Here is a 24,603-nt window from a genome sequence, read left to right as displayed (position 1 = left end):
ACACTGTTAGCACGAACAAGCGATTGCCAGTTTTTTGGTTTTTTCTCTTAGAACCGAAAGGTTGTCACCAAAGATAATATTGTTATAGAACGAGCTCATTTAGGGCTCTAATATCAAGGGTGAAACTGTGTTCCCACTTATACTATTTCCTAATAAATTTTTAAAAGGCGCCGATGTCGTGTTCGCACTAACAGTATCGCGATGTCTACGTCCGTCCCGCAGTCTAACATAGTACAGCCTTTGGGGTGATCGTAGATGCCGCTGTTTTGAAGCGCGGTCAGGTCGCAGTCGCACTCAGTATTGTCACAGTTTACGTGAGAAACGATGAATGAAGCGAAAAAGATAAAAATTACGGTAGACGCAAAGGGCCATTCGCTAATCTGTCATTCGGTCAAATAAGCGCCTCCATTCGCTAAAGTGTCATTCGATCAAACGTAGGGGGCGCAGCTTCATTCGCTTAAACGTCATTCGATCAAGTGAGCGCCTCTCGCCGCGGGTCATAGTTTCAAAGCGCTAGGCCTCGTTTGCACGCTAGCATGGGCGAGTACACGCCGGACCGCGTCAGAGGGCGAGCGCCTATCGTACAAAGTAATCCTGCGACTTTATGAAGTACGTTCTGAAATGCCTATAACATTTCAGCTGCTCTTCAAGTAGCCAAAGCAATCAAAGCTCACCGTTCAATCGGTCGCCACTCCGACTGCATCCGACGAGGCATCCACCGGACCGCCACAGGTCAACCGAAACTGCTAGTTCAAACTCGGGCGCGGGAGCGGCAGTTGGAGAGTAGGTAGCCTCGTTATTGGCGCCTCCGCGTCGCTCGGATTCCGCTCTCATGTTTTCGGCGGACGGAAACGTTCACTAAATATGCGCGTGTAGTCAAAATTTCTAAATCCCGGGGCCAAACTCTTGTTTGGCCAAGGCTTCTTTCCAAGATAGCTACTCGAGTGATGCTTCGTCCACTTCATCGAAGGCTTGCGGCAGCCAATAATGACGAGGGGACTAAAGTATTCATTAGGGGCGCAACTCCAGTGGGTGAACCGAAATGCCCGCGGGACGAACTGTTCAAGTTACCACTTCTGAATAGAGGGCGCTGGGGTCGCGGCGACGAAATATGGCGATTGGTCCCTTTACGCACCCTTTTTTTAAGAGTGTAGTGCCAATGGTTTCCGGCTTGCTGCCCAACAAATTAAAGCTAGCTACAGAAGGTGAACATTCAAGAACTCTGATAAACGTATAAAACGAAACGTTCGTTGCCCTGTTATTGGATATGTGTTCAAACACTTCAAAGCATGTTCGCTCTTTTTAAGGTTTTTCGACGTCGTGCTGAGTCACATGGGGGCCAACTGCCTCAAGGTGGCTTACTTGGGCTTCGAGATAGTGGCCATCCAAGCGATACAAGCCATGATTCCCGGCGCTAGGACACAGTGATTTTTTTTTCTCATTTATCCCAGTCGGTGTACAGGAGGGTGTGCTCCAGTGGTCACCAAAGTCACTACAATTCAGATGAAAAGTTTGGTGTTCTATTATCCGGCATTCTATTTGTATGTGTTATTGTTGTCTTCAGTTCAGCCAATTGGTTACTTTATTTCTTGTGGATTTCAGATGAGAATGCTTCCAGCATTGGCCTTCCTACCAATCGCCGACATTCCCAAGGCCTTCCAGAACCTTCTCGAGGTTTTCCCCACCGTCGTGGTGGACTACTTTGAGGACGTGTATATCGGGAGACCCCATCGAAACGCCTTGCCGTCGGCCACCTTCCCCTCTCTGGTTTTGTCAGTCAGAGAATCAACACCAGCAGAAATGCCAAGGACAAACAACAGCATCGAAGCATGGCACCAGGGACTGCCGGTCAGAACTGACCTAATCCTCTGAGAACTTGGAAGTTTTCTGTAGCACATTTTTGCATTTGTGGCGTAAACTTTTAGTACGGTGCTCACTCCAAAAACTTTCTCCACGAGTGTGCGTGTTCTTTTTTTTTTTTATGGCAGAGCAACGTGGGCTGGAAGTTCTCCCATTATCTGCGCATTTCTGGGCTACATCAAAAGGGAGCAGTCCTTGACAGAGATGAAGCTGGCTCAAGCAGAGGGCGGCACGACATATTCTAGGGTCTCGAAGAAGCACGCCGACTGCAACCGGCGTCTTCAGATCATTGCGAGCCGTTACGATAGTCGCTATCGTCTTAAAACCTTGAGGGCGCGGCAACTCGGAATATCGCTTTTTAATTTGTTTTTATTCGCTCAATAAACCTGTTGTTTTCTAAGTACAACAATGACTTATTTAGACGTTCCCTCTCTTCAATAAAAATGAAATATAGCGTACTAATCTTTATTGCATACAAAGCCAAGTGAATATAAGTTGGGCAAATTTGAATATCCGGTTCGCACAGTCACAAACTTTCCTCGTGACAAATTCCCCTATGACGAATGTTCCGCTGTGACGAACGGGCCTTTACCAGTTGGCCTATGACAAATGCGCACATGACAAACGGGCCTACACTCGAACCGAATCAAGATTTAACTATTTTTACTGGTAGCAAATGGGTAGGAGAGGAAAGGCAGGAAGACAGGCTGCGTGCGGTCGGTCCCTGCTCGATTCAATGCGCTACGAAGGCATTTCCGTAAACGTGGCTATAGTGTAATTAGTAAAGGGGAAGTTTCTAGACATTGAATTCCTCAGAAAACAATTGTTTTCGGAAAAATCGAACGCCGTTATTTTCTATACATGCCAGAAATGCAATACAGAGTGTATTTCGTATCACCTTATCCCGGACACTGTTGGGTGGCAAGTGCACGGCACGTGCGCGTTCCAAGCCGCGTAATGCCGCGCACATCACAGTCTACTTATCAAGGTTAGAAATGAATCCCTCAAAAATCAATAGTTTTCAGGAAAACCGAACGCCTTTTCCCTCCATGCATGTCAGAAATTCGCGCGTCAGCGCGAATTTCGTAGCACCTTTATCCAGACACTGTGGGGTCGTAAAACGTAAATAAATAAAAATTGAAGCTGACGAAATATTGTAAAGCTAGCGCCTGAGCTCTGGAACAGCCATTCTTCAATCAGCTTTTTTTTCGTTCTTTCCTCTTTTTTAATTATTTTTCTTGTTTGTGGTTTGCCGAGGCCATGTTGCAGATTTTGCAAGTAGACACTGCGACACCCTTATTTATTTTATTTATTTATTTATTATTTATTTCTTTATTCTCTGCAGCGCCGGAGCATTACAGCAGAGGAGTGGGTGACATGATTCACATATATCAGTATAAATTGGAAAGTCACATAACAGCACACATCAGCGATTTCCAACAACATCAATAAACATGATTCACACCAGCACACAATAGCAATATTACGAAAAAACCAATGATGTACTTAACACAGAAACTTACATTGCATTAATAAGGCTAATAAAAGAGTCACTGTTAGCTGATACATTATCAGACGGCAGTTCATTCCATTCCGATATAGTTCTCGGGAAAAAAGAAAACATCATATATTTAGTTCCACATTTTATTTCGCGTATTTTGTTTACGTGGTCCCTTTTACTCGATATATAGTGGGGCATTTCTAGATAATTAGACTTGTCTATTCCAGTTAAATCATTGTTGATAGCGTAAATAAGTTTAAGTCTATTTTTCTTACGTCTTTTTTCTAAAGGCTCGATACCCATACAAACTTTCATTTGTGTCACACTCTCTGCTCGAGAATACTTATTCAGAATAAACCTCACAGCGCGATTTTGAATGCCTTCTATCTTATCTATGAGATACTTTTGGTGCGGGTCCCATACGGCACTCGCATATTCTAGATGTGGTCTAACTAGTGAGCGATACGCTGTCTCTTTCAAGATTTGTGGAGCAGAGCGAAGATTGCGGATGACTAAGCTAAGAACCCTGCCAGCCTTTTCCATGATCCTATCTATGTGCTGATTGAACGAAAGGTTCTCTGAAAGAATGACACCAAGATATTTAATTTCAGACACTTTCCGCAACGAGTCTCGACCAATAGCATAAGCCGAATCAATATTATGTTTCTTTTTACTAAATGCGACATGAAAACATTTGCTTGTGTTTAACCCCAGTTCCCAGGTCCCGCACCATAAACTAACCCGGTTCAAATCCCCTTGCAAAGAAGAGACATCGTTAACGTTCCTTATTGTTCTGTAAATTACACAATCGTCCGCGAATAATCTGATATTAGAAGAGATGGAAGACGCTATATCATTAATGTAGATTAAAAATAAAAGTGGTCCCAGCACTGACCCTTGAGGTACCCCCGAAGTTACATCTACGTATTCTAATCTTTTACACCCCAGGACGACGCACTGTTTCCTCCCACTCAGGTAGTCTTTTATACACCGGAGAACGTTACGGTCGATATTTAAAGCACTCATTTTGTGTAATAACAATTGATGCGAAACAGAATAGAACGCTTTGCGGAAATCCACAAAAATGGCATCCGTTTGCAGTCTGTTTTCAGCCGCACTAACCAAATCATGATAGAGCTCAATTATTTGGGTATTGCAGGAGACACCTCTACGAAAACCGTGTTGGTTAGGGCAAAAAAAGTTATTATCTTCTAGGTGCTTAATTATACTACTATAGACAATATGTTCAAATATCTTACATGATATACAGCTCAAGGAAATCGGCCTGTAATTGTCAACAATTGATTTTAGACCATTTTTATGAATTGGTACAACATACGTTTGTTTCCATTCTTAGACTAATCATTGCCTTCATTGTTTAATTTGATTTAAAAAATTCCCGTGGCTTAGCTCAGCTATGCCAGGATATATGTATCGTGAGCTTAGGTTCAGCTGGTTATTCTTAGCTTTCCTGGTTGTCTAGGATTAGCTTGATTATCATGCTTACTGCTGCTTCAATGACACACACAAACGGTATACGCATTATGTGACACACTCAGGCCTGGCACTACTTACCGGTGTCAAGTCTTTCATGTGCCACAGTCTTTCACACACGCCGCACACATATTCAAACGGATTGTTTACGAAGTCCGTCTCGAAGGTCCGAGTCGCACTGGCGCTTTCGCTAAGTTTCACCGTATTGTCAGTCAATCGGCAAGCCTTGACGTCATCGACGGCGTCTTCTTGCTGCTACTGAGATGGTCGGGCACGTCGCTCAGCCTCCTTGCGACGCCGCTTTGCTAGACGTTCCTCCCTTTGCTCCGATGTCTCCGCAGCACGTTTAGCCTTCTTAAGTTCGGTCTTCCTACGCTCAACCGCGAATTGCCGCGCAACTACTTCGGGATCCGATGAGCTAAGCTTCGCCGCTCTTCTGCGCCGCTGAGGAGCAATTTCGCTCTCCTTCTCCACGGCTATAGGTCTGTTTCTCTCGGCCAGGGGGAGCTGTAGCGTTCACGAGACGCGACCGCAAAAAAAGCGCTTCCGATAGCGTCCGCGAGACGCGACCATTTAAGGGTGACGTGAAGCGGAGTCCTAGCGTCCCATCATGTACACTCCACGGGCGTAAACTAGCGTCTGTATAGCTTCCCTCGGCGTCTGCTCGCGTCTGTCGCGGCTATTACGTCACTCCTTTGGAATGCGAAGATCGGCGAGGCGCTCGCAATGGCGGCGGAGCCGCGGTGGCGGCGGCTCCGGCACGCCAGCTGTGCGCCGTGTGACGTCACTGCTGCTCGCGCTTGCGCAGCACGGAGCACGGCCCATGAGAGCCACGCGAAACTGCTCAACCTCGGCCAGTGTAGCTCACGCTACAAAAATAATAATTTTTGTAGCCATATGCAGCGCAATGCGTACGGCAAAGACGATCTTGAAATCGAATCGATAATCTTAAATACAGTTCACTACTGAGTTACAATACCGTTTGCAAATTTTATCTTGCTGCATATTGGAGTAGATGTCCTACAAAAAATATATATCAAGGATACAACAGGAAACACTTGTACCGCAATACAGCCCAGCTAATGGTACCTGAACATCACAACATGAAGAACTAAAGAGGAGATATACATTTTAATAAATGATAGATACAAATGAAGGGCACATGACACTTCTTTATTTGTCCCAGTCGCCGTAACGAAAGTTGCTTCCCTTGTTAGCCCTGATAGCAGAAGTCCACCTTAAATCTCATTCTTATATCTTTCATTTGCGCAGCCCATTTGTGGAGGGCTTTTTGATCTTCTGCAGTGCATGATAGCTAAGAAAGAAAATGAAATTCTGGTTTTATAACAATCAAGAAAAAAATATCAGGGTTCGAACAACTTCGTTTTGCTGGTAGTTGTTTTTTTTTCTATTAATTCCACTACAATTCTTGTGCAATGAAATTCGTAATGAAAGATCCACCACAAAAGAGGCACTAATATGTACTTTTAGAGCGCAGCTCTTAGGCGCCCATTTCCAGGTTGATCGGCGTCGACGTAACCGCGCGCGTTGCATTACGGGACGTTTCCCGCTAAGGTTAGCGGGAAATTTTCCTGTTAAATTCAGCGTGGAAATATTTACGCTACGTTTAGCGGGAAATTTTTTCGTTAAGCTCTAGCGGGGAAAATGTTCCACTAAATTTAGCGGGGAAATTCCCGCTGAATTTAAAGGGAACATTTTTCTACTAACCTTAGCAGGAAAATTTCCCGCTAAATTTAGCAGAGAAATTTTTCCTCTAATTTTAGCAGGGAAATTGACGTCACGACTTCGAGTCACGTCAGTCATGAACGAATTCACCGGCAGGAGGAGAGGGGGAGGAAAGGAGGAGAGGTTGAGGGGTGTACCTTCCCCTCCTCCTATTCAAGAGCTGCACTCTATACTTCGTTTCAGCTTCGGTCCAAGCGCGGCCTATGTTATGAGCCGAAGGGCCAATCATACAGCGCAAAAATCGCAGCGTCATGACGTGCTCTCTGCGCTTTATAGAACTAGCTGGCAGAGGAGCACGCACAAAGAAACGGCGAATACCGGCTGGTCCTATCAACTGCAGAGAGCACGCCATGACGTTGTGCATCTTTCGCTGTTTGATATAACATCGGCCGCGCTAGGACCTAAGCTGGAACGAAGTATAGTTTCGCATTACAAATATGAGTAAACGTCCTTTTTTTTTCAAATCAGATCGAGGTACTTGGGAGGAGACTTCATTTCAGCACTTGCACCAAACAATATACTTTTATTCTTTTGACTATTTTAAGATTAAAAATTAAAACAGCGCAAGGACACGGACAAGAAGAACAAGGTAGACGAGCAAGGCGCTGACTTACAATTGAGATTTATTCGTGTTGATATCGAGTATAAATACTGCAACGTCAAAACAAACGAAAAGAAAATGCAGGACATGGATGCCTTGCGTCACGCGCTGTTACTGTGTGTATAAAAAGCAACATTCCTTGTCGAATAAAGATAGTGATAGAGTGACGACACAGTTTTTTCCCAATCTTCTAATTTCCCGTGCTTCAGTGATTTCTCGAGTGAGTTTATTTCTATCCTTTTCAATCACCTCAAACTTTTTTGAAAACAAGGGTGAACGACAGTCTCGGCAATACAGGCTAAGATGACCTGACACAAACCTATAAACGTTATACTTATGGCATCTCAAGCGATCATCGAGGCAGCGCGCCGTTTGCCTGTTTGCCTCAATCATCGCTTGCGAGAGCATCAGTGTAATGTACAGGTCCCGTCAAAGTAAAACGGAGCGCCGGAGCGGCGACCGAACTGCATCGCCGCGCTATCTAGCAGCGCCGGCTGGAACTGATAGGTGCCGTCTGCGCATGCGCGCGTGCCGTTTGCGGTGTCCTCCGTTTTCTTGTTTGATCCTCGCATTATTGGCGTCTCGAGCTGCCAAACGCTATTCCGATAAACACCGCTAGGTGTTCGACTCACACTCGGGGATAACGTTGAATGCAAGTGGGAAAGGGCCAGTGTTGTCAATGAGCACCGCCCCTTGTGCTATCAGGCGTCGAATTTAGGGAAATCGTTGCGCCGCTCGAATTACCGATAACGTGTGGGTCGGAAGAAGAAAACGGAGGCCCCAGCGGAAGGCACGTGCGCAAGCGCAGATGTAGCCTATCAGTTCTAGCCGGCGCTGCCAGATAGCGCGGCGATGCAGTTCGGACGTCGCTCCGGCGCTCCGTTTTACTTTGACGGCACCTGTACATAGGGTTGTGTCAGGTCATCCTGGCCTGCATTGCCGAGACAGTCGTTGCACTCCCGTCTTCAACAAGTGTGAGGTGATCAGAAAAAGTGAAAGCCGCTTACAACTCCCCGTAACGCCGAATTAGAGCGCAGCTCTTGAGGAGGAGGAGGGAAGGGCGCTGGGGGGGGGGGGGGGTTAGACTAACCAGGGGGGGGGGTCACGTGACCTTAAGGGTCAGGTGACCCCCAATGCCGATGCTGTCATCACTGACGTCACTGATGATGTCATCAGTGACGATGACGATGCGGGTACCGATGACGTCATTAGTGACGTCACTGATGACTTCACCAGTGATGATGACGATGACGATGCGAGTGTCGGTGACGTCATCAGTGACGTCGCTGACGACGTCATCAGTGATGATGACGATGACGATGCAGATGCCGGTGACGACATCAGTGACGTCACTGATGACGTCATCAGTGATGATGACGATGACGATGCGGATGTCGGTATCGTCACCGGCATCCACATCGTCATCGTCGTCATCACTGATGACGTCACCGGCATCCACATCGTCATCGTCATCATCACTGATGACGTCACCGGCATCCACATCGTCATCGTCATCATCACTGATGACGTCACCGGCATCCGCATCGTCATCGTCATCATCACTGATGACGTCACCGGCATCCACATCGTCATCGTCATCATCACTGATGACGTCACCGGCATCCGCATCGTCATCGTCATCATCACTGATGACGTCATCATCACTGATGACGTCACCGGCATCCACATCGTCATCGTCATCTTCGCTGATGATGACGTCATCACTGATGATGACGATGACGATGTGGATGCCGGTGACGTCATCAGTGTCGATGACGTCATCGGGGTCACGCGACCCATCGAGGTCACGTGACCTCGAGGAGGAGGTCACGTGACCTCAGGGGAGTCACGTGACACGTGACCTCGAGGAGGGGGTCACGTGACCTCAGGGGGGTCACGTGACCTCGGGGGGGGGTCACGTGCCCCCCCACGAAGTCACGCGACCCCGGTGGGGGGCTCGCGCGGTGCATTATGGGACATTTCCCATGATGCACCGCGCGGTTAAGCCGACGCCGACGCCGACGCCGACGGCGACGGCGACGCCGACGCCGCTCAATCCGGAAACGGGCCCCTAAGAGCTGCGCTCTAAAAGGGGAAAAATAAACTCACTCGAAAAATCACTGAAACGTGGGAAATTGGATGATAGGGAAAAAACTGCGCCAGCGCTCCTTCAATATCTTTATCCGACAAGAAATGTTGCTTTTTAGACACACAGTAACAGCGCGTGACGCATGGCATTGATGTCATGTGTTTTCTTTTGGTTTGTTTTGATGTTGCAGTATTTATAATATATAATTATATACGATGTTAGCGCCAATAAACTTCAGTTGTAAGTCACCGCCTTGTTAGTTTACCTTGATGTTCTTGTCCGTGTCTTTTAGCTGTTTTAATTTTAGAGCGCAGCTCTTAGGGGCCCGTTCCCGGCTTGAGCGGCGTCGGCGTAACCAAGGTCATCCCAAGGTCACGTGACCCCAAGGTTACCCCAAGGTCACGTGACCTCTCCCCAAGGGTCATCAGGAGTCACGTGACTCCCCAAGGTCACCCCAAGGTCACGTGACCCCTTCCCCAGGGTCACGTGACCCCAAGGTCACGTGACACCCCAAGTCACGTGACCTCCGGGGTCACGTGACCCCCGATGACGTCATCAGTGACGTCACTGATAACGTCACCGGCATGCGCATCGTCTTCATCACTGATGACGTCACCGGCATCCGCATCGTCATTGTCATCATCACTGATGTTGTCATCAGTGACGTCACTGATGACGTCACCGGCATCCGCATCGTCATCATCACTGATGACGTCACCGGCATCCGTATCGTCATCATCGCTAATGACGTCATCAGTGGCGTCACTGATAACGTCACTGGCATCCGCATCGTCATTGTCATCATCACTGATGACATCATCAGTGACGTCACTGAAGACGTCACCGGCATCCGCATCGTCATCGTCATCATCACTGATGAAGTCACCGGCATCCGCATCGCCATCGTCATCATCGCTGATGACATCATCAGTGACGTCACTGATGACGTCACCGGCATCCGCATCGTCATCGTCATCATCACTGATGACGTCACTGGCATCCGCATCGTTATCGTCATCATCACTGATGACGTTATCGGTGATGTCACTGATGGCGTCACCGGCATCCACATCGTCATCGTCATCATCACTGATGACGTCACCGGCATCCGCATCGTCATCGTCATCATCGCTGATGACGTCATCAGCGACACCACTGATGACGTCACCGGCATCCGCATCGTCATCGTTATCATCGCTGATGACGTCATCAGTGATGTCACTGATGACGTCAGCGGCATCCGCATCGTCATCGTCATCATCACTGATGACGTCACCGGCATCCGCATTGTCATAGTTACTGATGACGTCATCGGTATCCGCATCGTCATCGTTACTGATGACGTCATCGGCATCGTCATCGTCACGTGACCCCCCTAGGTCACGTGACCCCCACCTAGGGTCACTTGACCCCCCCCCCCCCCAGTACCCTTCCCTCCTCCTCCTCAAGAGCTGCGCTCTAATTCGGCGTTACAGGGAGTTGTAAACGGCTTTCACTTTTTAATCATTGAATACCAACTAGAACAAACTTCTACATCAGTCGACTACTTTAATAAAGGTGCCGTGCCATTCTTTCTGGGCTTTCATTAAATAACGCGAAGTATTAACCTTTGACGTTCACAACCTACGAAGTGTGGGCTAGATTACATCTCGTAATGGCACTCATCACAAAAGTTAAAAAAAAAGACGGCCTTCACTTTCTCAAGTTACAGATAGAATGAGCGGCCACATGATCTCGTGCCTATAATATCCCGCCCAACGTTCATCACAGCCGAGCACTGGGGTTAGCAACCACATCGCACGTGCTAAGCTACAGACAGTGTTAGGGGTCGGCTGTTCCAGTCGCTGCAGCGATTTGACTGTTGTCCCCAGCCGAGTACTTGTCGAAGCATTGACTGTTTTGTGACTTAGCCGTGTGCTCCCGCAGTACCCGTGTGCAATCTAGGAGCTGCATTTGAATATAGTTATTAAAAGATAATCCCGTGAGGACGACAGCGATACGATACCCGTCACTGCGTCATCATGTTTGGCGAGAGGGAAGTTAGAAGAAAAGATCCACGCGTATCGTCGAAATGACACAGCGACAAAGACGCTTCTTGGTCAGTGGCGTTGCGTGCAAGTACATTAGGATAGCACAAGTGCCAGTATGTATGTGTGTAAAAAGAAAAATGTCCCAACCCAATGCCATTCCCCTCGAGATGAGCGCGTTGTTTCAGTGTAAAGACTTAAGAAATTATGAAAACCCTAACAGAACACGAACAGCACATTCATAAAAACTGTACTTTATGTATTGTGTCCTTATCTAGTTTTTCTTTCTATCGTTTCAAGTTATTTTAAATCCTAATGTTACTACTAGCTACAGTCACTAAATTTGCTACCACTGCTATACTGTTCTTTTATTCATGGTTCTATTTTTGATAACTATACATTCACCTTTACTACTTAGAGCTTTATGTAATAAAATTAAATGAAGACACGTAAGACTGCCTTTGTGTAGGAATGCGATGGAATTTGTACACGTAGCGCATTCCTACAAGCAGCGCGCCACGTCTTTCCATCGCACACCGCGCTCCGGCAGTGACATCACGCTCCCCCACTGCGCAGGCGCGGCACCCACCGCCGACTCCACGGCTTCCGGGACGACGCATCTGCGTTGCCGCGCTTCTCTTTGTGTGTGTGTGTGAGAGTTGGGTATAACATAAGAGGCGTTTCGTTTTCATGAAACAAATGTCAACAATGTTTGCAGTTGCACGTTAAGATTATTTTGTGCTATGTACCGTCAGTACACTAAATAGAGGAAAATATCTGAACATCTCCATATACGTAACAAAGATGACTTCTTGCAAAGGAAATTACGCATGTTCTTGCAAATGTAAAACAGGTTCGTGTACTAACTCTCCATAGAATAAAAAGAGAGATAATTAGTACCACTAGTGTTATGTCTACAAAACGACATATGCTAAACATTTTATACAGAATTGTGGCGTGTCCTTAGTGAAGCAAAAGTGAACGATAAACACATTCTTGAAGAATATATAAAACAGGGCAGCTGCCATATACCTGATGCCCTAAAAAAAGAGTGCGAAGGAAGCGAGAACCTTTTCTTGTGACTTACCATGCTACCGTTGGGGCAAACATTCCTTGGCAAAGGCACCTTCTTGCTACCATCATCGCATCCCAGCTCACAAGAGTCAGGATACCAAGCAGTAAAACTCTGCAATGCATTGACATATAATGTCATAAATAAAAATTAAAATAAAGCTTTGTACAAGTTTAAAAATTTTACAATGTGAATTTAAAGGCCTGCCCTCAAGCAGACAAAAGGAACATGACCCTCACGTTCCTTTTCGCCAACCCTCCCAAAACATAAAAGAAGAAAATCACCTCGCATTTCCTCCTCGACAGTTTTCGACTTTTTTTTTTTTTTTTTCACAGCCTGCTCAATATGTTTGTGGAAGTGTGGGGTGGGTACAATTAAAGTTTAAAAGTGAATCTAGACAAAATGAAAATTGACTATTCCTTTTTTTTTTTTGCGGTGTCTTTATCTTTAAAACGCAAACGACATTTTCTCCGTCAGAACGAAGCTCCCAAATATCGACTGGATTAATCATGGTTAAGCCCAGTCCGAAGGCGTATTCAAGTTGCGAGAAGCCCCTGAGGTTTTCTAGGCGTCCGCGACACAGGAGCTTGGCGTCCTGCGAAGAGAGGGAGCTGCTCAAGGAGAGCAGGTTGCGGGCACACAGATTCCCCGAAGGCAAATAAGTCCCGCAGCTTCACGTTAGGTAATCTGCCTGCACCCTTAAATTGGGGTTTAAAAAAAAAAAAAAAAAAAAAAGCGCTTTATTATTTGAGTAAAAACATCTTCATTTGGCCGTCAGAATCAGGAATATTGACTTCATTTTTACAGCGAGGCTGTATACCTCTACCAGACGAGGAAAGTTCGTGTCGTTGACGTCGTAAGCGAAAATTTCCCGGCAAACAATTGAAGGCAAAACAGCATATCTCCTTCGAAATCAGGCTTGCGGCATACCAGCTCAGTATCCGTTTCAATAAAGAAAACCGCAAAAGAAGCATCACAACCACATGATGGATGATAAGGCGCGTGCGAGTAATAGGAACACCCTCCCATGCGTTCCAGTAACGATTAAGTTTTGAGCAGCTTCGAAAGGGGTTGTCGTCATTCGAAGCCCTCGTGTGAAGTGCAAACCGCATAATGGATGATAACGGCGCCTGCGAACATCGCAAAGCACGTTCCTTCTCCCCGCGTGCGTTTTCGTGTCGGCGTTTTTACGAAAAAAAAGACTTCAGAAGATTGAAGCGAAAAGTACAAACACCACGCATACAACATACAGCTCAACAATTGTTTGAATGAAGAATAAGCACAAAACAAGCATCCTAACCATCTAATGAATGATAAGGAGCTCATGAAAACAATGCGAAGCACGTAGCGCTCACCGCATACGTTCTCGGTGAAGATTAGTGTTGCCCAAGCAGCCGCTGCGACGGCAGCTTGCGGCGGGGGAGTGACGTCAGTAGCTTTTCATATATAAAAGGGGAAGCCGCATATGCCCCGTTTCACCTTCGTCCGGACGCAGCGGGTGCTACGAGCTATCTTAGCCAATCCCGTTCTATGGACGTGGCCTGCGATACGCTTTCCCCGCGTCGCTGTGCCCCGTCTCTAAGGTCACGTGGCACCCACACGGCCTCCCATTGGCTCCGATGGCTCGTAACATCCGCTGCACTTGAACGTAAGATAAAACGGACTATGGCAACTGATTTCATCGTTGGTGCAGCACCGCGATGAATAGGCCACAGATGGTTAGGACTCCCAAAGAGCAGCCTGAATCTTAGTAGCCGCAAAGGGAAAAGAAATGGCAATACGACCAGCGGCGGCGTGGTGCGACCGGCGGCGGCAGTTCGCATTGTGCAGTAGGCCATCTTTGCAGGTGATGCCACTGTTTCGCTGACCAACCTCCTTCACAGCGAGAATTCGAGCCCCAGATTTTTTTTTTTTTTTATTTGATGCACGGAGGCTGTACAAAATCATTTCAAAGTACCGCCGAAGCCCCTCCGTCCCGGAGTGTTAGGTCATATAAGGAGTTTTCGGAATCTCCACTTTCGGTATCTTCACCGCCTATCAAGGCTACGCATGCGCAATCTTGCTATTTCCAAAAATGTCAGAAAAAGACGTCACGATTAGTGTCAGTGCGGGGAAATATGCCTTACACGCTTGCCATTGCACGCCCTGCCTACACGAGCGACTTGCGCTTGGCGGCCAAAAGGTGCTTCTATGACGTAACGGCTAGTCGGAGGTTTTTCATGTTTCCTCGCGTTTAGTAACATCTTCGGGGAAAACGAACTATTCAAATTCACGGGATGAAAATATTATACAATTCACCTCTAACTGGTTCTTTTTTTTTCGACAACCTCTTGAGCTTCTTTTTAATGCGTCCGCATTACTGCCCTGGGGCGTTTGTTGACCTTGGAGATATGCTGACCTTGGACATTACTGCCCTGGTACATATGCTGACCTTGACTTGTCTGTCGTCGACGGCCTCCACGCGGGGGCGCTCAAGGCAACAATTGAAAACACAGTTATCATAATCCGGTGTTGCGGTTGGTCTACGGACGTTGTCAATCCTCTCAAAGCAGCCGACTTTCACAATGGGCCAGCCGCGCGTCGTGCGATGGTGTCGACGGCCTACGGAAAAGCCTGGGAGTGTCGTTCTATCATTCAACAGCCATTGTGACAAATGACGAACTGCATGGCGATAGCAGGGCTTCCTCGTTTCTGATGTAGTGTCGGTTGTAAAAAAATAAATTATGTGTATGTTGGTTTCACCCCTCTCAATCCCCTACTTAGTGCAGCAAGTATGATTGTCAAGAAGCAGAAAGCTCGCTGATATCGGAGGATACAAAAAAACAGCCTCCTTGAGCTATGCTTTTCTTGGGCAAAACTAATCTTTGAGTATATTTGAGTATACTCAGTTTGAGTTGTGGGAGCCGAGGGTGAAAGACGAGGGAGAGGGCACGAGACAGGCGGTCGGCGGAGATGACACGTGCTGGCACGAGACAGTGCGTGCTGAGCGAGGCTGTAGCTGGACAAGAACGTCGGGCTGCCGGACCTGGCCCATGGTGAACCCCGGAGCGGTCCACCAGCGAGGTCTGGAGCAGGACCGGTGGAAACGGCGAGCCCTGGCCATATGTCCTGGGCTATGACCATCCCGGGGTGATTCCGCAGCGAGACTCGTGAACTGATAGCCCGGGACAGCCAGCCTACGCAGCGCTGGCGTGCGAAAGGCGATCCGCAGGCCTGGACACGGACCTCGACTGTGAGCTCTGATCGACGAGCAACAACAAGGGTCCGCGGGCCTGGACTGCCGGCTCTCGACGACGGGGCAACCGGGAGGTACAGTAAACCTATTCGCTGTCTTCTCGTTGTGTTACGTCACTCCCTTGGGGACGGGCGGAGCGCATACCGATCGGGCGGCGATTATTAGTAAAGGGATCTCCATAAAGAACCCCACAGAGTATACTCAGCTGCTTACGCTCATGCACAGCTGAAAATGTATTTTGCAGCGTTTATCATGGTAAAAAGAAAACATAAAGGAAAGATTGGAGGTTACTATTTTGGCGCTAATATGCCTGGAAGTTAACGCAACCGTTCAATCAATTAATTGATATATTAATGGGTGCCGAATAATCGCATTCAAATTGTAATCGATGCCAGCCCTAAGGAAAACTGCTTTCCGCACTCCCAGAAATAATCCGCGTTTAGTCCTTCTTAGTCATCGCCAAAAATAGCTCTTCGGGTTGGGAGGGAGTACAAACCAGTCGCGTCCGTTACTTTGCCCCAATGTTTTGAAAATAAAAATTATAAAAAAATAAAAAGCCCTCCCCAAGACCTGCCCCAAAAACGAGGTAGTCTTGGATTCCGTCCGACCTTCGAGATGTGACTGTCGTCGACGCTTTTGGCCTTTGTTGTTTCAGATATTTATCAAATAAATTATTTTCCCACAACGCTGCACCGTGGTACGCACAATATACGTGGAAGAGCAAGTCGTCTGCTTCTTGGCAGGAGTTGGGGCAGAGGCGGTCCCAAACATTGGTTCTAGGACTTTAGGGGAGGAGAGGTGGGGGCGATAATTTAGGCACCGGGAGCGACCATGAAATCCGCGGAGGACGGAGCCCAGGATATTATGTCGCGGCCGTCGCTACTGTGTCACCTGGTGCCGTCTAAACCGAAAAGACCTCAAACGGACGGCTAACACTCGCCTCTAAAGACAGATGACAAAACTTGAAATAATCTGTGAGGTGTGGCTGGTGTACATCGTTGAAGTCAACTTGCCACTTCCAGGGAACAAGAGTGCTTTCGCATTCTTCAAACAAACAGAGAAAAGGAGCGAACAAGCTTTGGAGGAGACCCCCCCCCCCCCCCCCCCCCCCCCCTTAGTATCGTCTTTGAGTTCCGGTGGTGTCAAAACGAGGCTATGACGACTGCAGCGCCACCACAGCTGCATGACGTCATTTCCTGTTGGTGCATAGGAAAGGGCTATTAGTGCGTGAGTTGATCAATGACGGTGGTGGTCGTCAAGCGCACCGTAGAACTCTGGGAAATTGCGCCAGGCGTTAAATGACCTGTGAGTCTGGGATATTATGCTAGTGAAGGAACAAGCGTCACCTTAGCGCAGACAAAACGAATGATTGCCAGAAACCACAGGTACTCGTTCGTGCTATGAATCGTAAAATATTTTTAGGTTAGGAAAAGTTTTTAAAATAAAACCCTTCAAACATTTTAAGTCCAGAAATTTTCCCTCTTGAATTCCTACTGCTTTCAAGGTTGTCAAATTACTTGCTCCATCTGACACCAGTAGGAATGACGACATTTTAAGATCGCCGTGTATTTACGCCTTATGGACCCCTGTGTTGACGCGATGTGTCACTAACTTGGTAACGCTGTGAGCATTTACTAAAATATTACGGGTTTTCATACTAAACGCAGGATTTTAGTAAAAACCGTATTAAATAATTAGTATTTGCGTTATAAAAAATAGAAAGACCCTTTGGTGCATTTAGAAATATATTTGTTTTTGATTGTTCGCGAGACTTACACTATATCCATCGAGTTGGCATGATATTTGTGCGGCTTCCCGACTAAGTGCTTCTGCACATGCAGGAACAGTCACAGAAAGATCTGAAAAAAAATGTTATGAAGGTACAGCCAGGGCAAGGAGATAATTGTGAGTTTTAATATTGCGTATACGAGCAAACGCTACCACTGATAATATTCCCTGGAGAAGGGGAACAGGGGGGCAAAGGACAAACTTAAATCTCAAAAGAGAGCAAATCTCAAAACATGGTTTGGAGATTTGTGTTTGTCCTTTGTCCACTTGTTCGCCTTCTCCAGTGGTTGTTATCGTTATTCTTCTCCAGCTCGCTCGCACTTTTGCAATAATTTTATTATAATAACATACACTGTGCGTTTGCGTTAGCATTGCGTAAAATGCTGGTACTTTCGTAGTATTGTAACCACAAGTTTGCCTAACTAAACTTCGATATAAAGTTCTGCTTTTGTGAATCATTTTTATTGGTAACAAAATTCATTTCAAGTTATTCGATCAAACATTTGTGGCGGTTGTGCAATGGAGACGACGGCTCGGCGGTTCCATCGGGCGATGCGAGCTACAGTCTTATTCCGTTGGTAGATACTTGTAAATATATTTATGCGTGAAACCTTACCTCTGGTTTCCACACATTCTAATATCAGATTTGCAAATTAGGCGATCTGCACAAAACATCAGTTGATATGGATAAACATCATTATCCATTATTTTTAGCATTACACATTAGCTAAATTTTTAATAACTGATTGCTCAACCCTATCAACAACTTCCAAAACCTCACTACCCCGGAGAGTCGTGACAACTTCATTTGCGACATCAAGGTTATCCAATTCCTTGAACTCATGTAATAGAATAGACGAAAGAGCAGCAGTTGAGCAGGGTAGCCTGCGTGAGACTCATAAAGGCGCCCTAAGGTGGTTTCTGAGATGGCCTGCTAGCTCACTTTGCTGGCTCTAAGCATTCTAGAAATCCCTGATTTATTACGATACGCGTTTTCCTAAGATCGCAACACACCGAGGTAGTTTTCGGCGATGGGAGGAGCATGTTCCGAAACCAAGACCACTCTCAGCCAATGGCAAGCGAAGGATCCTGGTGCCCGACCGGTGGAACCGCGAAGTGATATCTCCAATGCGCGCCGCTCATTGCTTTTATACCCCGGACTACGATTGAACGCAGCGCGCGCGCTCGAGAGCTGACCACCGGGCACATCACTCCCACGGAAGGCAAAAGAAAAAAAAAATATATATATAAGTAGTGCGCTGTTTTTCGTGCGATTATTGCAGTATTATATTCCTTCTGGGCGAAAAGCTAACATTTTTCGACTGCTCTCTTATTTGCTTTTATCATCTACAAACGGATACACATTTTGTAATAACGGCGTTTGCAATCTCAGCAATATGTGGCGTTTCCATTGGTCAGATGTCGTCCTGGCTGCCGCAGCAATGCTCCGTTCATCGCCGGGGATGAACTGGGTGTGTTCAATTTTTGCTTTTTGAAGAGGGAAATCGGCCATCGCTATGATTTACGAATTTCTAGGATGCTTAGAGCCCGCAGACTGAGTTATCGCCGTATTTAGGCGATCTCAGAAACCTCCTCAAGATACCTTTAAATGCGATGCACTGTCTTCCTTTTGGTCAGTCTGTATTAAAAGTACTTGTTACAACCTCGTCAGACACCTGACGTTCTAAAGCATTTCTTGTAAAAACATAGAGCAGCGGTGGCATTCAATGACTGGTGTTTCTTAAAGTAAACCTGGGAAAAAATATTTGGAAAGAAAGCAGAAAAATTTTAATATTTGTTAAATATCTATATCTTAATATGACTTACCGCCTTGAGATGCCGGTAGAATAAGAACCACAGCGAAAAGTACGAACAGCATGCTGCTTATATAGCGGTCACAGTCTAACGGACACGTCCTCCTAAAAGAAAAAGAATGACATGACTGCAGCCTCGAAACTCGACAGCGCAACCTTTTTCTCGGAATGTTGAGTGAACTTGTTTAAAGGAGAGCTCCTGCGAAATATTAATGGTCATCGAGTCTTATAAAATATTCAGCGTGCACTATATATTTACCCTTAAATAAGTCTATGAAAAATATCATCAGAATACACATTTTCTTTTGAGAAAACATATTTGGAAGTTTACACGTCCGAATCGCTAACTTCCGCTGTACTGGCAACACAGAGCAGCGGCGGCATTGATTTTGACGTCAAATGTTTTATCCAAGAGTAGATAGACCCTTCGTTGTGCGTTGTAGCAATTGGAAGCGACATTGGCGCGGCGGTGCAGCTCCTCGCAGAAACATTTCGTGTTGAACGCGACCAGACTGGCATAGCCATCCTGTGTAGCAGCCCTCCTTAGTTTCTAAGATTGGCTTTGCACAGCGCTAAGTTCAGGGGGGCACTCGGCGCTAACCCTTTTTACACGAGACCTCGAATTCGAGAACCGTCGCGATCGTCTCAATTCCAGCACGTCTACTGCATCCGCCGGTAAGTAAAGAGCAGTCTGTTAATAAGGGGTGCGCACAATACCTTTCACGTAAAAATGATTAGTTACTGGCTCTGATGAGCGTCGTCTCGTAGTGATTTCTAGACCGCCGAGAACATGAACGCTTTCCAGAGTCGAATTCCAGAGCAGGTAAAAGGAAAAAACATGGCGTTGCGTCGCCGCCGTTGCCGCTTAAAACTGCGGAAAACACGATTGAGCCCGATTTCTAAGAAACACCTGCTGGTTGAATGAAATGAAAACACACACAGAGAATGCGATATGAGGGCAGGTTTTAGAACTTCAAGCAGTCACACCTTCACTCCGGACCGAGATCGACAAACAGGAGAGGGGAAGGCGCAGCCGCGTCGAAGATGCTGCGGAAAAAGGTCCGATTGGGTACAGCCATGGCCTCCGAGATCCCGAAGCGCGCACTTCGGGATCTAAACGCGGACGCTGTCGTTGGTGGCGCTGCCAACCACTGGCTTCCCGTATGGCTATCCGCGCCCCGTCTAGGTGTCGCATGTTCTCAATAATGAGCTCCCGTTAGCTGTGCGTGCTGTGTCGGGCATGTGACGTAGAGAGGGTGTTGACACTCTGCTCGGGTGTGCAACACCATCGCCAAGGAATGCAGCAGAGTGACACATCAGCAGTTTCCGACCGACAAGTGTCGGCAGTGGAAGTGAGCATTGCTAGTGCGAAGTGTACGCCGGCTGAACGCGGTTCTCCACGCCGCCGCCGGAAGGGAACATTCCGACGCGTCGCCGCCGTCAACGTCTGACAAGTGCACAGGTCTATAACGTGGTGCTTGCCCTCTATCGGGTGCTTCCTGTGTGCTTTCAAAGTTACTTATTATTATTCTTTTTCTTTTGCACTTATAACGCGGAATAATAAGTAACTTTTAGAGTACTTAACAAGCCCCCGAAAAAGCACAAACCCAACGCCAACTACAAATTCGTTTCGCGCCGTAAATGCAGCTCTAAAATTCGTTTTTTCGTTGTAAGTTTGTTTTATGACATCCTTTTTTTTCCCCTTGAAAATGTTTAATTTTTTTCCCCTTTTCACAACTTCTTTTAGCTGGTGGGGTGCAACATGTGGAGGTCATTACGGCTGATCAAATGCGAACAGCGAATAGTTTAAAACCCCGTGTTGAGCTTGAAACATGTGTTGGTCGTTCCTTGACTCAGAAGAGCTTGACGAAGCTTAGTCCATTGTTTTCCACGGACGACCTCGACGGCTTCTGACGCTTGGCGAGGCAGGCTCAAGCTTCCCTTATGTGCTAATGCTTATACAACATCTGACGTCAAGGCAAGATGGCGGACTAGTAAAGTGCAGATTGATATTGTGATATTCTAATATTCTGATCCGCAGCCTTGTTTAAAACGAGAAACAAGGCAGAAAAAGACCGAAACTGTTTTCTAATATTTTACGAAGGAGATTTTTGTGGAAGTCAACCGAAATATTGAGTTTATCATTCTTTTTAAGGCAGAAAGGAACCAAAGAAATATTAAGATGGCACTAGCAAAATAAACTGCGAACAAAATCTCGCTTCCAACATGTATTTTCCAATGTTTTGACATACAACTCTAGTAAATATATTTTTTTTTCAAGCAGCAAACTGTAAAGTAGGTTCAACACGAAAATATCGGACATTACACGTTACCCCAAAAAAGTACCTAAATACGTTCCACCTTTCCGATTCTGAAAAAGGAAGACGTTACTTTATTTCAAAAGTAGCGAGTTGCTTTTCTCACGTTGCTTTGACGACGAAATACACAACTGCTTTTATGGTTCATTGTTTTATAATTAGTAGCCGTTGCACTTAGGCAGCTGCGTCCCGAAGTTTTCCTCCAGTTGTTTCCCCGCTCCCTTAACAAAAGATCTCCGGCGACGATGTAGCGTGGTTCTACTGACGCGCTCGAAGGAACGGCAGTGTTGTGCTTCAGAAAGAGCTGGTGAATCTGGGATTCCCCGGTCTCTTTTGTTCCCTCTGCTTCTAAAGTTCGAAGTTGACCTTGGGTTTTGTGCCTTTTTGCGTTGGCAACTTCCGGGTTTGCATTCGGTCTGCACACGATTCGAGAAAGTTTAACAAACGAACCTTTTGTGTTCACTGGGTGATGAACATTCCCAGCTATAGAGTGGGACTGACGTGTTCAGCTATAATCCTTGCTATACCCTCATACTGTTTCGTTGTTTTTCGGGTTGTCCACCCGTATTTGTCGCGATGGAAGCCTACTCAGGTTAGAATTGAAACGAGGCTGCTTAAACGCTGTTCTACACGTTGCTCCTCAAAAGTAACGAAATACTCTTCCTTCTTACTTCCTCTTGAAAGTAACTACGCTCGGAACTCGTTCCACTTCCACAAAAGTAACTAAATATCTTACTCGTTACCGAAAAAGGTAACTAGGTAGAGGTAACTCTTTCCTAGTATTCCGTCACATACATGTTTGAACAAAACACTCGAGAAAGCGGGTAAAAACAATACCAAGATTGAAATGTCTGAAGTTTGTGTCGGCACTTTTATACTTGCAATATCGGGGTTTTTATCATGACCAAATATATAGCGGCTCGTTTGCGCACTTACATTTAGTTCATTTACATAAATTGCCTCTTTATTTCCTCAGCTTTCTGAGATACCCCTTGAAAAGATACGGCGCGTGAGCACGTAATCGTTGTTGCTAATTTAGAAACATAATTTTTTTTGTCTATCGTTGGAAACGAATATGACCAAAAACGGCAGAAACAGAATGAAAACTTAATTGAGTACAAAACAAGCGTGTTTTTAACAGTAATTAAACACGAGGAAGATACATAGAAGGGGGGGGACGGACAGCGAAGACAACGAAGAAAGTGGAACGATGGAAGTCTTCGTTGTCCGTCCCCCCTTTCTATGTATTTTCTTTGTGTTTAATTAAAGCATCAAAACGGATCTCAAAATCGCCACCTACAACAGTCCGTTATTTAAACGAACGCCATTGTGAATTCCATTTGACGAGCACACATTGAACTCTTGCAGACTCTAACAGCGCGGCATTGCGACAAAAACTAATACGACAGTGTAGCAATTATGAGGAGAACTTACGCAAGGCTTTCTTGCTTCAAGAGTCTTCAAAGAGGCGATTGCTAGTCTGAGTTGTGGAAAGTTTGGTGGCTTATTTATATCCCAGGTTGGAGGCGTGTTCCACGGAACGGGCGGTTCCATGAGAATTTTCTTGCCAATGAAAGCTTTTGAAGCAGGCGAGAGGAGACAAAGATCGCCACCTGTAGACCTGGCCCTTACACTTGATTCGGGGAGCATTCTCCCGCCTTTAAAATAAATATAACAAACAATCTTTGTCTAAAAATATCTGTTTTTCTTATTCCGTTTTTTTACCGACATTTGCATTTGCGTAATTTTATTTCTTCAACCATGTTTAGTTCTTGTAGTATTTTTCGAAACAACAGCACGATTTATCTCTAAAACATTCTATTCTACGCTGTGTGCACTTTCTAAAGGATCAGACTATGCAGGAATAGAGAAGCGTTTGTTATCGCCAGAGATACCCAGGGTGGCCTTCGAGATAAAGCCGTATCGCGCAGGGCAGTGTAGTTCCTTCGAGTCCCACCACAGACTACGCTACAACCTTATGGAGCAAATGAAGCAGCCCCGAAAGTGCATCGTCACGGCGATAGTCGTTCTTAAGCGTTTCTTTGTAAACAAAAAAAAACAATCACGCACATAGAATGCGCCGGAATTGATCTCCTGCGCTGAAGCTTTGAAGGCATCGTTGCGTCCTTCGGTGGCGGGCGATAGAGTGTCCGAGCAGTGTTGCCAGTTTAGCGGTTTTCCCGCTAAAATTAGCGGCTTTCTCATTCGTCTACTTGAAAAAAAAAATGAAATGGCCGTTTTGCAGGCTCTTTTGATTTTTAGTGGTTTAAGTCATATGTAGACTTCTTTCTGCTGATCAAAATTTTCTCGCGCTTACATTTATGCATATTAAATACATCAATTTTTGTGGAAAGATAGAGACACATCTGGGCCGTCATATTTGCTTACTTTCACTTGTTCGTCATAGAAATAAAAAGTCTGCCGAAGGCGTCCTGGGCGCACCTTCACATCTTTGAGCCGCCTTCTCCGTATATTTTAGAACGACTTAATATATGCCTGTCCTTAAGGAGTCCCCGAAAAGAACAAAAAACGTTTTTAACAGACTAGTGGGAACACGCGAGTCAAAAAATTAATTTTGAGCCGAAAAAAACATTTAGAGTAATTGAAGCCGCGAGACGCGATTTAGGCAGAAGTCATGTCCTTTCAACTTGTTCCCTCTCGGCATTCCGGACGCGTGGAGGAGAGGTGGATCCGCTTCGCCTTCACGACCGAGATTTTTTGAGAGTGTAAGAGTGACGGGTCTAGGACAAAATGGTACCGGTCAGAATGGTCCCGGACAAAATGGTCCCGGACAAAATGGTCCCGGACGAAATTCTCCCTGACAAAATGGTCCCAAGTTCCAACCCGGACAAAATGGTCCTAGTGAATTTATTAATACTTTGAGAGCTCTTAATAGGACAAAATGGTTTGATACCACTTTGAAATTTATTTCGACACACGTTCAAGGATATCAGCGTTTTCATTATAATCATTTGAAACAAAATTTGTAATCCCTTCTATCTATACCATGTTGCTCCATTTCTCAAAGGTTCTTGATTTCTACCGATGCATTCTCAGT

This window comes from Ixodes scapularis, unplaced genomic scaffold, assembly GCF_016920785.2.
Source record: "Ixodes scapularis isolate PalLabHiFi unplaced genomic scaffold, ASM1692078v2 PGA_scaffold6__148_contigs__length_123643588, whole genome shotgun sequence".
Classification (NCBI taxonomy): domain Eukaryota; kingdom Metazoa; phylum Arthropoda; class Arachnida; order Ixodida; family Ixodidae; genus Ixodes; species Ixodes scapularis.
The sequence above is the reverse complement of the archived record's forward strand: the minus strand, read 5'-3'. Positions refer to the sequence as shown.